The sequence below is a fragment of the Patella vulgata genome, chromosome 4 (genome assembly GCF_932274485.2).
Source record: "Patella vulgata chromosome 4, xgPatVulg1.2, whole genome shotgun sequence".
Lineage (NCBI taxonomy): Eukaryota > Metazoa > Mollusca > Gastropoda > Patellidae > Patella > Patella vulgata.
In genome coordinates this window covers 24,609,882-24,623,600 of record NC_065882.2, presented here as the reverse complement: position 1 = coordinate 24,623,600, position 13,719 = coordinate 24,609,882, and the positions used below count along the sequence as shown (strand labels likewise).

Below are 13,719 nucleotides of genomic sequence, written 5' to 3'. Positions count from 1 at the left end.
GCGTGGTAGTTATAATATAATAACAGAATATCAGACTATTTATCTAAATACAAAATTTGTTAGATACGTTATAGCCTATTCTCAAATAAGAAGTGTTATTATAATCGTGGGTTCTGGGGAGAAAAAAACATTTGTCGTCATTATTTACATGTAAATTAATTGAATTGTTGTTGATTTTTGTTGTTAATTTTAGGGCCATGACAACTGATTAAAGTGATATTCTGTTTTAATGTTGTGTTTAATACCGTTTACAAAGCTGCTACAGTTGTCAATTCAGAATTTGAATCTGGGGATTATTTATTTCCACTTAAAGATGAATATTTTTCTACCATATATCAGAAAAGTAGAAGGGAAATAACTCCTAACAATGATGATTAAATTCTCGTTAAAATGTTTAAATATTTGTTTAGAGCAAATTTAAAATATTTCATGTGTTGTTAAAACTTTTTAAAAAATTGTTGTCTTCTTCCTGTTTTTATGTTTCATCTCTGTATATAAACATTTATTATGTGAGCCAAGTGAGTGTCACTGCTGTAATTGTATGAAATAGTAAAATATAATGAGTATGACATTTGTGTTTATGTGATGATTTGTTTTGTTAGATCAAGCCAGTATTGAGAAATAAAATTGTCGGATATTATTAGTTTTTATTTGTTGATATGTTGATAACCAAGAGATAAAGCAAGCGTCGAGAATTAACCGATTCTGTGTTCATTGTCAACACATAAAGCTAAAATTGAAACTAAAATTACTTAACAAGCCGACTTCCGTTAAGTCTTTCAAATTAAAATCAAATCATAATAATACGTACATTAAAACTAAATATAATTCTGGGATTGCTATCAACACATTATCAACATGACTTGCGTCCTACTCCTGGAATCGAGTTTAATCAAAATGGACAAACTGTCCCTCCAAGTCACTCTCCGGTATCGCTTTAAGCTCCTTTCCCTTTTCATTGGCTTAATTTATCATATTTACCCTCGATATCCAGACTAATAAACCTTTATATGGACAATAAATTAAATTACATTATTCCTAGTTATTGGAGATTAACTTTATTGTATCGTGTAATAAAGGCCTCAAAGACTAGTGGACCACTCGTGAAGTAGTCCGGGCTATCTATGGTACTTTTTACAACAAGTGTAAACAGGAAATCGTAGGATGAACAATTGTGTTATCTCTAGCTGAAGTTATTTTATCTAATTGTTGTACATTGGCAAGTAGAGATTAATCGATATACGAAGATCGATGGCTCTGCAATCCGGGAAATAAGTTACAAATAACGTAATCAAGTACAACAGATTACCTCTACACATTCTAAATATAGAATTATAAGGGGATAGCTAAATCTGTAAACAAGCAGCTGTACCTCGGCTATGCTTCAAAAGTAGTTTTTTTAAAACAAACCTGTAACTGAATGCTGCTTATATTAATTCGATGAGTTGAAATTAAAGATTCTCTCTCTTATTTTATAAACATATAAGGTCATATAACTGAGCAGAACTTTCCAAATTCGCTTATGACCAGACAACCAAAAGTCGATAAAATGTGTTTATTCTCAATAATATTTACAGGTTAACAAATATATATCTGTTCTAACAGGATAAAGTCGCCTAGTTCTCGTCTGGAATATAATTTTTTTTATGGCGAACTTTAGCCTCGGGTCGGTCACAATCTGATTATCTTTGTCTTGTATTATAAATAATTAGACTATTGTATTCCAATAACTTGGAGTAAAATAATTACTTCATTTAATATTTAAATAATGCAACATAATTGGATTTGAAAAATGTTACGTCAGGCACAGAAATCGTCACTTATATAAACTTCCTAATAAATAAAAAGTCGTATCTGGGGCCTGTTTCACGAAATTTTAACTAAGATAAAATCAAAATTTTAGTAATTTGATTGGATAATATTAGATAGATTTTAGTGCTTAGTCAATCAAAATTGAAGTATCCAATAAAATTTGGATTTTATCTTTAGTTAAGATTTCGAGAAACAGGGCCCAGATATTTTAGAAAGAAAGCATAACATATATAGTGAACGACACCCGCCATTGGCTTGGACTTGGATTTAGAAGCCTGAGTTCTTGATAGAAGATATTCATCCCTTCTTAATTAAACCTCGATAGCTGTAGCAAATAAAATATTTACAAGCCATTGTTGATATTATCGTGATTCAATAATATTTGTTTCCCATTTCCATTTAACCTGCTGTAAAAATAGCTGACAGCATGCTATTTGTGTGTTAAGCGTGTCTTCACTTAGTATTCAACCACCGTCGGGATATATTCCAGTCTTCATTACGACACGGTTTTTCAGTAAGTGGATAAGTTAAAACTCCATCGAAGCATAGCGAACAGCTTGATCAATATGCAATTTTCATAACCGGCGGCAACTGTGTTGACACTAATATGAATGATTCATGCTGTGTTTATACCTTTCTGGAAGACTGTGTTTAGTCATCAATATCCGCGTGTAACGCAATACCGTCTGTATATCTACAAACAAATGTGTCGCTGAAGTTGTCTCGATCAACCTGATGTCAGACTTCACATTTGCTAACCACATCCAGTTATGACTTAGATTAAAGTAAATGAACATGTGTTGATGTAGTGAAATGATAAAGAAACGGATACAATGCAAGGATCTAGCGAAGAACCGTTAAGACGAAGCGCACGAAGAAAACTAGAATATCCTCCTTTAACTGAAGACATTGTCAGGTATAATCTGGAACTAATTTTCTATCTATCCTAACATGATTGGCACTTGATAATCGAATCGATAAGTACATATATCATGTCACTCAAGATAAACTTTCCCAAGTTTGATGTTCTCTACAAATTGTTTCATTGTCCAAGAATAAGCTTTACTTATAGTTATTTTACAATGATGATATATATTATTCATTCTTACTCAAGTTACAATATAATGTCAACCATATGTCTTGTTCCGACCCTCAATGCTAATCGCAACAACTCTTAGCTATATGTTTTAGAATAATTATAAGGAATGAATACTTTAGTTCTGTTGTTTCCTAAACTCATTTATAAATCAACCAGTCTGATTAAAATACGGTTTTTTTTGTCAACCTTGTCTCCATTTTCCCGGTTGGTGCAGAAAAGTAGGACGTTAAACCCCATTTCATTCATTAATTTTTGTAAATAAGGATAAATTCATGGTTCATTGACTGAACTTAATTCATGTCTGTTAAACTGTGCGTATATTAGATTCTAGTTACAAAGATGTAGGTATCCATTGTAACTTGGTCTGTACCTGGTGATTTAGATATAAGGTTGACTTTATATATATGTGTCCTCAATGATCTATCAGTTTAGCAAGGTGAAACTATGAGTCATGATATACACAGCCACGAGCTATCTATAAACTTTGACATGACAAATAAAGACGACTTTGTGCATAAGAAAAACTACTTTTGTACCCAAATAAATAACCAAGAAGTTCTAAATAAAGGATTTCCTGTTTTCACCTTCGTTTCATAATATGCACTCGGTTCACGTTCACTCGTTCGTTACGTAATCGGGTTACCTTTACATGGAGAGCGAGGAGAGGGGGGGGGGGGCGGGCTGACCTCCACCCGTTGACTAACCAAATTACTTAAAAAATTCCCTTGTACAAGGGCCTCTTCAGAAATGGAAGGAAACGGAAATATACCCAGCAAACAGACGATCGTACTATTTTTCACGCACAATGGACTTGTATAGGTAAATGATCTAAGCACACACACCCACTCTCATACACACACGGGTGTATAAGAAAACGTTAATTGTGCGTATACCAAGGTTTTGTTCGAGAAATGTTCATTATGGTATCTGGTATTAACACTTCCCATATGATAAAAGTCTATACTTGAGCCAGTTAACATTCTTGACAGCTTCACTGAGAATATAATAATACCGTTGATTAAAAACTGTTTTGCCCAGCATCTTGTCAACTTGTTCATTCATGGTTTAACGAGTTAATCTACAGGTATTCATGAATGACCGAAAGTAATCCAAAGTTATACTTATTTTTACTGTCTCACTTTGTCGCGCGGGATTTTTTTGGTGAATATGTGAACTTCAAATGATAAGTCTCCACGGTCATACTTTGATATTATGTATCCTGTTTACAAATTCATATTTTTGTAATGTTGTTAGTGAAAAGTGAATTTTATTGTAATGAATAATTCCTAGTAGAGATTTTTCTATTTAAAACCACATCCATAGATGGCTTTAATGTTGTCAAAATCTTTATAAAATCACAATATTAGTCGACTCAAATGTGTGTTTGTAACAGTCAATCTATGGTAAATTTATTGCAACCTAGAACAAATTGCAACATAAAGTTTCTTGGTACCGTTGTGTTCATGGGATCCTTTAATGTTGAATTTTCACCTTATGAATATATTACAGATAGAAAAATATCCCTTGCAAAGCAGAATGTCGGGTCAGAAATTATCATACAGCAACCCCATGACGTCATCATGACTTATTTAGAAGTTAAATGATGATGTCAGCATATAATTTTCAAAAAACTGACTCCTTTGATGAAATTAACTGATAGAAATTGAAATGTAAATAATCACATGAGCATTAAATTACAGTGCAGTCCTGAATTGCCCCATTTCTGGTAAAGTCTTTGTAATCTATCACATGTCCCAAATAGTGTTTATCTACCTTTTCATTCGCTGCCTGGGTCAGTACAAGCTAAACCGTGTCCCTTACTGGCGCACTGTGCTGTGTCACATTCTACTTTACAGTCACAGTGGATGATTTTTAGGATTGTCACCGCCCCTCTTCTTTGCAACATGGGGAGTCGGCGGCAAGTTCTGAAACTGGACACAGGACAAGCTTTTCATTACCTTTTCAGTAATCTTTCGCATACGCAAGCTTTCTAGTGTTTCAATTGTTTGCCCACCATGCAAACACACCATGACCTCTTCGCGCGCAGCTTGAATCCCATCATTTGTGGATATTTTGCGGACAAAGATATCGACATGTTTGCGGAACTTCTAATCCACTTGAATCTTTTTGAAAGCGATATCCAGCTATGACATGCAGAAACGGGAGGGATCAAGTTGATGTTCCAACAACCAACTCTGGACTTATTATTAAGTTGTGTATCCTTGTAAGACCTAAAAACCAAGTTGGGCATCTTTAGCTTTGCGAGAGGCAACAGCAGAACCAAAAGGTCAGTGCCCCCTCCCCCCAACCACGGGTACTACCTGACAGAGCACGCTCGATTCCTGTCTAGGCAATGGGCATATCGACATCCCCTCTCGCCTTTTATGTTTTCATATTATCCTTTTCAAGTTGTTCACAACACAAAATCTATGAAATTCTGCTTATTGACAGAGTTTAATACCTTCCGTTTGTGCATGCTATAGATGGCTGCCATACAACATCCAGATTGTTTGGAATTGGCAAAAGTGTCGCTTTCAGAACGATTCAAGAGCATTAGAACTTCTAGGTCTTACTTTGATTGGAATAAAACGTCATATCACCTCCCTTATAACACTCGAACACTAGTTTCCCACATGAATTTGTGGCACTTTAATTTAACAGATGACTACACAACTGAATTTATAACATATCCCCAAATGCAGTAACACTAGAACACTAGCTTTTAACGTGAATTGGTGGAATGGGAGTCTTTTAACACAAGTGATGACACAACTGATTCTCAATATCTTTAACACAAGTAGACATTGGTTTTAACACTACTGTAATAGTCAATACTAAGCATTGTTTCTTTACCTGTAGGTCAAGTTGGTATGACCTGTACCAGGGTGCTCTTTTTGTTAATTGTTCGTGTCATTCAGTATAACAGAGCATGTGTTGTTATAGGTAACCGTAGGTTATCTCGAGAGTTTGAAGTATGCTATTGACAAACCATTATCTGGTTTTTATTACCATGATCAGATTGACCCACATGCGTGTTATTTTATTGACATATTATGAAGATAATACTATATTTGTTTGTTTTGAAATGAATTCATTCTTTGATATCTATTATAGTGATAAATAAGTAGGGGTGTAAGCTCGGCTGTCAATTCCCAATTATTCAATTATATCTTCTTGCTAAATAAACACATTTTCTCCATGTTGCTCTGATTTGATGTTGGAACTAGTCATGCTTTATTCGTGAACACTTCACATTAAAATGGCAAACATTTAGATACGTTTGTTTCTTTTTGAAAAATAATTTCCCCGGAATACGATAAATCATATTTTTTTTAAAAAGTCATTTTGTCTTGTTAGTTATGCACTTATTAATGAAAAGCTGCTCAACTGGTCAATATACCATAATCCATATAGTATGACATTTCAAGGTAAAAAAGATAGGCCATTAGCAGAATTCTGTCTGCAAACTATGTAGAAATGATTTCCCAAGTGGCATTATCTTGCGAAACCATTAAATAATCACACTCTAATTAAATTGAAAACAAAAACCAGGTTAACTTGTACTGCATTTTATTCAATTTGAAATTAGCTTTTTTTTATAATGGAAACATTGATGATAACATAAAAATCACAAGACTTTAAATGGTCTATTTTAAAGAGGCATTAGAAATCTGAACAAGACAAAACAGGTAATTGGCCATTTAGTCTAAAATTTGCATACAATATGATATCCGATGTAACTGTATGGTCAATTTATATAAAATCGACACCCAGAAATTATATTTTGCCAACCGGTGAAGACCTGGGACGTTCTGATGTTTCTTTAAAGTAAGAAAATAAATTTGATAGATTATCAAGTAACAATGGCGTCCTTATGGAGTGTATATTTGCCTCATAGGTTAATATTTGTGTTTCATGTTAGAATTAAGTTATTGCACAGCACAATAAGAGACGATATTTATGTCAAGCTTATTGTATAAAATACGAAGTTAAAGTGGCGAGTTATATCACCAAATTGAGCACAGAAACTTAGATCATATGCAGCCTTTATAACAGTCCAAATGTTTTAATGCCAAATGTTCAAATGCAGTTGTTGTATAGGTGTCTTAATGGACTCTATAATTTATTACTTTGTAGGTGTTCTTATCAGTATATTTATGCATTATTTGTTTTCTAGTAGAGTTGAGTTGCAAAGCTTAGTTAAATCGACAATTGGTAATAAGACTGGTCATTTTGCCTTGATCTATATTGAGTTATTCTATTGGGGTTGGTCATTCAGACCTACATGGGGATATTCCATCATGAATGTTGTATCTAGCAATAGCTGTCCTGTTATGATTAAGTGGGGTTTATAAAGCACTGACTCATTTGGGGTTTTGAATTTGTCAGTATAGTGACGTTGGGCATGGCATATTGTATGTAAAATCTGAGGTAAATTTTCAGAACCATCTTTGAGATATACACATTTTCGAGTCTTACAAATATTTTAGTAGTTTTCAAGAGGTTTCACGAATGCTCGTGCAAAATATCTGAAGTAGGTTCCTGTTTGGGTTCTATATAATAATTAGGTGAACCTAGGGTTATTTTGAAAGATATCATTGAAAATTACTTTCATTTAATTTCTCGGTGAGATTGATAATGCCTCTTTAATGTTTTATATCGTAGGAATATAAAGTTTGTTTGATTTGGTATTTTTCTAGTACATGTTTCCCTTGTACTATCAATTTGTATAAAAATAGAAGTTTATATGAGTCATAGATTACACAGTCAAGTTTTGTCGTGTCATCTGCCCTTTGATAAGTCACACAAACCTTTGGTCAATGGTACGTCTTTGAGGTATAATATCGAATTTGGAGGATGTGTATTGGAGACCATCTACACAGCATTTGTACGTGTCTTTTAGGAAGACATTGGCTTATTTTTCAAGATCCATATTATTATGAAATTATAGCTGACATTTCTCTATCAGAAAAGATCATTTTTTCATTATTCCTTAATAAAAATATTGTCTTTTATCTAGAAACTATTTGCATAAAGATCGCATGGTTATTTTCAGCACTTTTAAAATGTTTTTTTTCTCTTTGTTCTATAGTATATAATGAAGATTTTTAAAAGAAATATTTTCTTGAATGTATTAAAAAAATCTTAATTTCTTTAATATTTATACACTTAATCAGATTCGCTGATACATTAGTTTTTATAATATCATAAATTATATAAGTAGAGAATGCTAGATTTCACAAACTGTAGTTATTCTTAAGACTTTCACTATTATTGTAATTTTCAAATCATTGTCTCTCTATGAAAATCGGATATGATCTTTGTAGCTTGTCCTACCCTCAAAACAGAGACAATGATTTAACTGAATGACTAGTTATGCATCTATTTTATTCTTTATATTTTTTTTGATTTCCTAGCAATGACATAGTAATTCCAATGACTATACACGTCATCGATAAGGAGGAAGCCCATCGCGGTGGTTGGCCTTTACGCCGCTCCGCAAGGTAAGACTATCACATGATTTGTGACGTAATCAGTTTTTGTGTGTTGGCTGTTTTTATTTTCCATCTGTTGTATTTAATTGTATTTGGTTCATTCTTGAGTAAGGTCTTAGTATTTTTATTTATTTCGAAGTTACAGCCTCTTATCGATTCCGCTCAGTTCGAATTGAACTGCTATCACTATGATGGGTGACACGATTTTATCAAATCAGAATAGTAAAGAAAAAATCCCCAAAAAACTAGGACTTAACGGTCAAATTTTTGAGACTGTAGCTTCAAACCATTAGATTAGTAGACTCCACGTATATTGGTATACATTAGATTTTAGAACTAGTTCATCTATTCACAGTTAATGCTGCATGATTTATAATTTATAATTGGATTTCGTAAATAACTTTTATCAAGATTTTGAGAGGGCATTTGTTTTACTAAAATATATTGATATGTAATTTAAATCATATGCATGCATGTTCATATGAAATGACATGGGTTTAACGCCCTACTTTTCTGCTCTAATTAGACTATGACAAATTTTGCCCGGACAGCAGGGTTTCTGTCTACTCTTTGTCGAACTCCATCTGTCACTGTATTTTTACGTGCACCTTCGTTTTTCATTCATTCGAAAAACTAAACGCAGTTCTTTGTCACACCCCCCCCCCCCCCCTCCACATCCTGCACCACTGATAAGGAGAAATCAGACTGGAAAATCCCGAGGAACTTTCTTGGCCAGAACCGGGATGAAACTGAGACCTCCTGGTTAGCCAATCATCTTATTTACTGAGCCACGGTAAGCTCCGCATGTACACACATTATTGGATTAGGCAAACTGAATGTATTTATTTATTGATTAATACGGTTAATCGCAAAGTACACTTTTATATTTTTGCCAACAGCTTTCTAAAGTAAGACATATTAAAGCATGAATGGTATATAGATATTTGGTGTAAGTTTCAGGAAAAATTCTCCATGGGTGAAGAGGTCAATGTCGTAGTGTAGTATAAGCTATATACATTAAATTTGCGTAAACCCTCCATCCTAATAACAACTAAACCTATAATTTTAGATTTCAAACCTTTCAATAACCGATCTGATACAATAATAGTAGACACGAGAATTCGTATACCGATAAACATGATATATGATGATGTCAAAAACAATTTCATTGATTTAAATATGAAAAGTTCCATCAGCTCAGTTCTCGTATCTAAAAAGTTGATCTTCCGCCTGAGATGGGGTTCTACCTATCCTATAACAGGTCTATACCTTTTACATTCCTGACATTTCTTGGCGGGAAGATTAACACGTGTCATTCTCGTAGGTATTAACCAACACGTGTCTAGCGTCTGTGGAGAGTGTTAGATATTAGCTATGATATATAGAAGACTCGTGTTGGGTATTGTTTTATCAAAACGGTTTGTTCCTTACTAACAAACATACCACTTTGATGGTAGTATAGTGGTTTAGTATACACAAATAAATGACCCGTGGTCAGTCAATATTACTGGCCATCTGTTTTGGCTCATGTGAAACATAACGACCATTATTGATGCATGGCCTACCTGCATGGATATGCTAAGACTCGCTTACACACATATTATTTATTAATTAAATTCCCAACATGCTAAGTTAAAAATAAAGGTTATATATAACATCCAGATACAATTACTTTTACTAAGAAACACAAGGTCCAAATATTATATAAAAGTTATATATAAAGTCCAGATACAATTACTTTTATTAAGAAACAACATGGTTCACATATTATATAAAGATACAATTCAGATACAATTACAGTGGTCCAAAAATTATTTAAATCACTTATCAATATTACCATTGATTTGTATGGATTCCAAACTGTCAGGTTGATGTGTCTTGGACAATGGTCCAAATATTATATGAAGTCCAAATACAATGAATATTATTAAAAAAACACTATGGTCCAAAAATTATTTAAATCACTTATCAATATTAATATTGGTTTGTATGGATTCCAAACTGTCGGGTTGATGTGCCTTGGACAAATTAAATAACTTTATAATAATTCTGCTATCTGGTTCGTAAAAGGGGGGTTGGGTGGCAGAATGGTTAGCGTGTGCGCGCTGTATCATAAGGCATGCCATTGAGTCAACTGGCGTGGTTTCGAATCCCCGGTTGTACGTGACTGCTAAAGACCCCTACGCGCAAGCGAATTATTGAAATAAAATTAAACCATATGTTAGTCCCGAAATGACCTACTAGTAGTTTGTGTCGAGTGGACGTTAAATCCCATTTCTCTCTCTCTCTCTCTCTCTGTTTCGTAAAAGCCGACTAGTCCATTCTTAATGAATGCGTTAGTACTTGCATGTAGGCCTACTCGAGTACACAATACATTCAAATAGTACATATTGTTGACATGTATATAAACATGGATAATATGTGACGTGATTGATCTTGGATAAGTAAGTGTAACAGAAGTGACAAGTATGAAAAAAAAAAATGAAAAACACACACTGAACGGAACCAACACAAGTATTATTTTTGTGACCTAACATTAAAAAGAGATTTATTTGCTTTCCCAGACAGTCAACTGGGGTTGGGGTGAAGTTCTTCATACCCTAATGGTCCATATGCTGAACTGGTAACCAGTTGACGAGTGATGAAAATGGTCCATTATGGGTGATTTGTTCTTTACCTTATTCACAATGACCGTTGTTAAGAATGTAAAGGATTCCGGACAATATTTACCAGGTGGTCTAAACTAAACATATTTTGGCCACCTTCTTAACATCCATGCTTTTCGGATTAAAGCGTCTTAGCTATAGACCTATTCAAACAACAGATGATTCATGAACACAAGACCTTATTAACCGATGTTTTATCACCTTAACCCCATGCTTTTACTTTGCGATTTTGAGTTTAAGGTATGAACAATTTTCAAGCCCCCTTGATGGTAAAGAAGCCGACTAGTAGTTATAAATGACAAGCGCTGAATCCAGTATACTTAAGACATGTTGTGAGACATGTTGTGAGCTAGATCTATAACACAATATTGTTCTGACGTAAATGACCTAATTTTGATGTCATAAAATAATATGTCAATTAGTTTTCCTTTTATAGCAAAAAGAATCAATATTTATTTTTAACATTTTTTATTACATGATATAATGTGATGTTTCGCATAAGAAATTAAATGCACGTAATAAAGGTGGACAATTTTGAAACAATAATTCTGCGCCAAATAGATTTAACACAGATTTGATTTGCAAGACAAAACGAAACGAAATTTTCTAGCTAGTTAATTTAAATCCGGGGTAACATATTTAGATAAATGTTTTTGGTCATCCTGACATACTTATTCATACTTATTCGAGTATATATAAACTCGACTTGAGTGTACGATAATTAGGTTTATATCAATACTATAAGAGAATTAGAATTGGCTGACTGTCAAGTAACGTACGAGTATTTTCTATAATAATACTGAACATACTACACACCCTGACTCTACTTAACACAACAAAATATACATTTATGCTGCTGTACCAATCGTTACAAACCGTCACCTGTTTTATTTACATATCCCATTAATTTTAAGCACGAACTTGCAAACCAATTAAATCGTGGATTTGCAATTATAGGTAATTTTCCTAGATGGTGGATGATCTGAATGGGTTAGAGACAACATTAATCCTAAAACATAGCATGGCCCATCAAAGAAATTACACACATCGCCAACTTTGTGAAGGGAGAATGTTCCAAGTCAAAGGGGAAAAAATTCCGCGTCACAAACTGTGATCTGTACAGCGTTTACAAGGTTTTGTTAAGCGGTGCCGTAACTCTTCGAATTGAAGTATGACCTTTAATTTCGACAGGGTTTGTCCTCATGACTAGGCTAATTATCTCAGCAAGGTTGCCCGTAGATCATTTACTAAAACACAAACTACGTTTAAATTCAATGTGCGACACTGAATGTCGATAGGATTTCTCCACATAACTAGCAGGAAAGCAATTCCAAAACAATCCAGCCCGTAAATCGTTAACAAACTTTTGGAGACACCTTGTAAAATCGTCGCGCAACCTTGAATTTCGTTAGTGTTTACAAGGATTCCGTTATAGGGGCAGTGACTTCTTCATAGATCGACTCTGGACGTCTGTAAAATGGATGTTAATTAATGGAACACTTCCATGCAAAAGACCAATATTTCTCTAAAAAAAGAGCCATGGGACACCGGAAGTTATACGAATTTCCTAAAAGTTGTATATTTTTCATCTTTAATCGGAACGTTATTTCAGGCTTTTGGAATACGTTCTGTGACCTATATATTTGATGTGTCAAGTGACCTATAATGACCAGCCCACATTTATTACAATTTATTGCTTATTGACTTTTATTTTATAGGGCAAGATCATAATCTTGAAAACACTGCTCTCATATAGAAACCATTATATTAACCATTACAGTGTGTGTTACATTCATGATTTATTACCCTTGGACCTCTTCTTTTAATTTTAAACACAATAGATGCCATTTATACTGTCTCCTTTTGATCATATTTGATGTCCAATTCCCATAAGTATTATAAATAATTCATTGATGGTTCGAATCTATTTTATAAACTCTTTGAAAGATGAACATATTATCTTCAAAAGCAAATCACAATCTTAATGCTATATTGTAATTAAACACATCATCTAGGCATGAGAAAACTTTCGCGAAGAATAGGCTGGCTTGTCCAGAATTATTATTGCTTTATAAATCTAAGACACCAGTCAACACCAATCAATATAAATTTAAATGAGCATAACTTGAATTAAAATAGATTAATTTGAATAATTTTTGAACCAAAATGATTTTTTGGGAGATTGTTTCTTTTTTTAAAAAAATACTGTTGATTGTGCGTGGTTTTGGGGTTTAATTATATTGCTTGACAATCTCGCTTAAAAATAAAAACCTTTCTGTACGGTTTATGTGCAGATGAATTACAAATAATGGATGGATAAATAACATTCCATTTATTTCTTTAAAATATGCATGAATTTATAACCATTAAACTTGAAATCTGAGCAGCCATTGTTTTTCTAGGATGTTAAATACACCCTTTGGTAACCTTTTCAATCGATCATTTGTTAACTCGGTTTTATACAGAAAGAGCAATTTAGTTCCGTGCAAAACACTTTACCATCCTACAATTTACTTAGTTGACCTTCTGTGAGCCAGCTTCAAAGTTCACATTAGAAACACTAATTTAGTTTCATATGCACAATGTGACCCAGTCTATGCAGCGGTGCTGGGTGACTCGCTAACCTGGAGTTCCCGGGTTCGATCAC

General features: G+C 33.6%; 1 long non-coding RNA gene across 2 annotated transcripts in view; it reads left to right on the top strand.

Annotated features, from left to right (window-relative positions):
• Window positions 1-13,719, top strand: part of LOC126818898 (uncharacterized) — a 109,917-nt gene that overhangs the window by 60,839 nt on the left and 35,359 nt on the right. Inside the window, exon 3 of one of the 2 annotated variants that reach the window (XR_007679397.2) lies at window positions 8,329-8,415. The exons of the other annotated variant lie outside the window; for it this stretch is intronic. This is a non-coding gene — a long non-coding RNA (uncharacterized LOC126818898). The remainder of the gene's footprint in view (window positions 1-8,328; window positions 8,416-13,719) is intronic. 2 annotated transcript variants of the gene reach the window in all.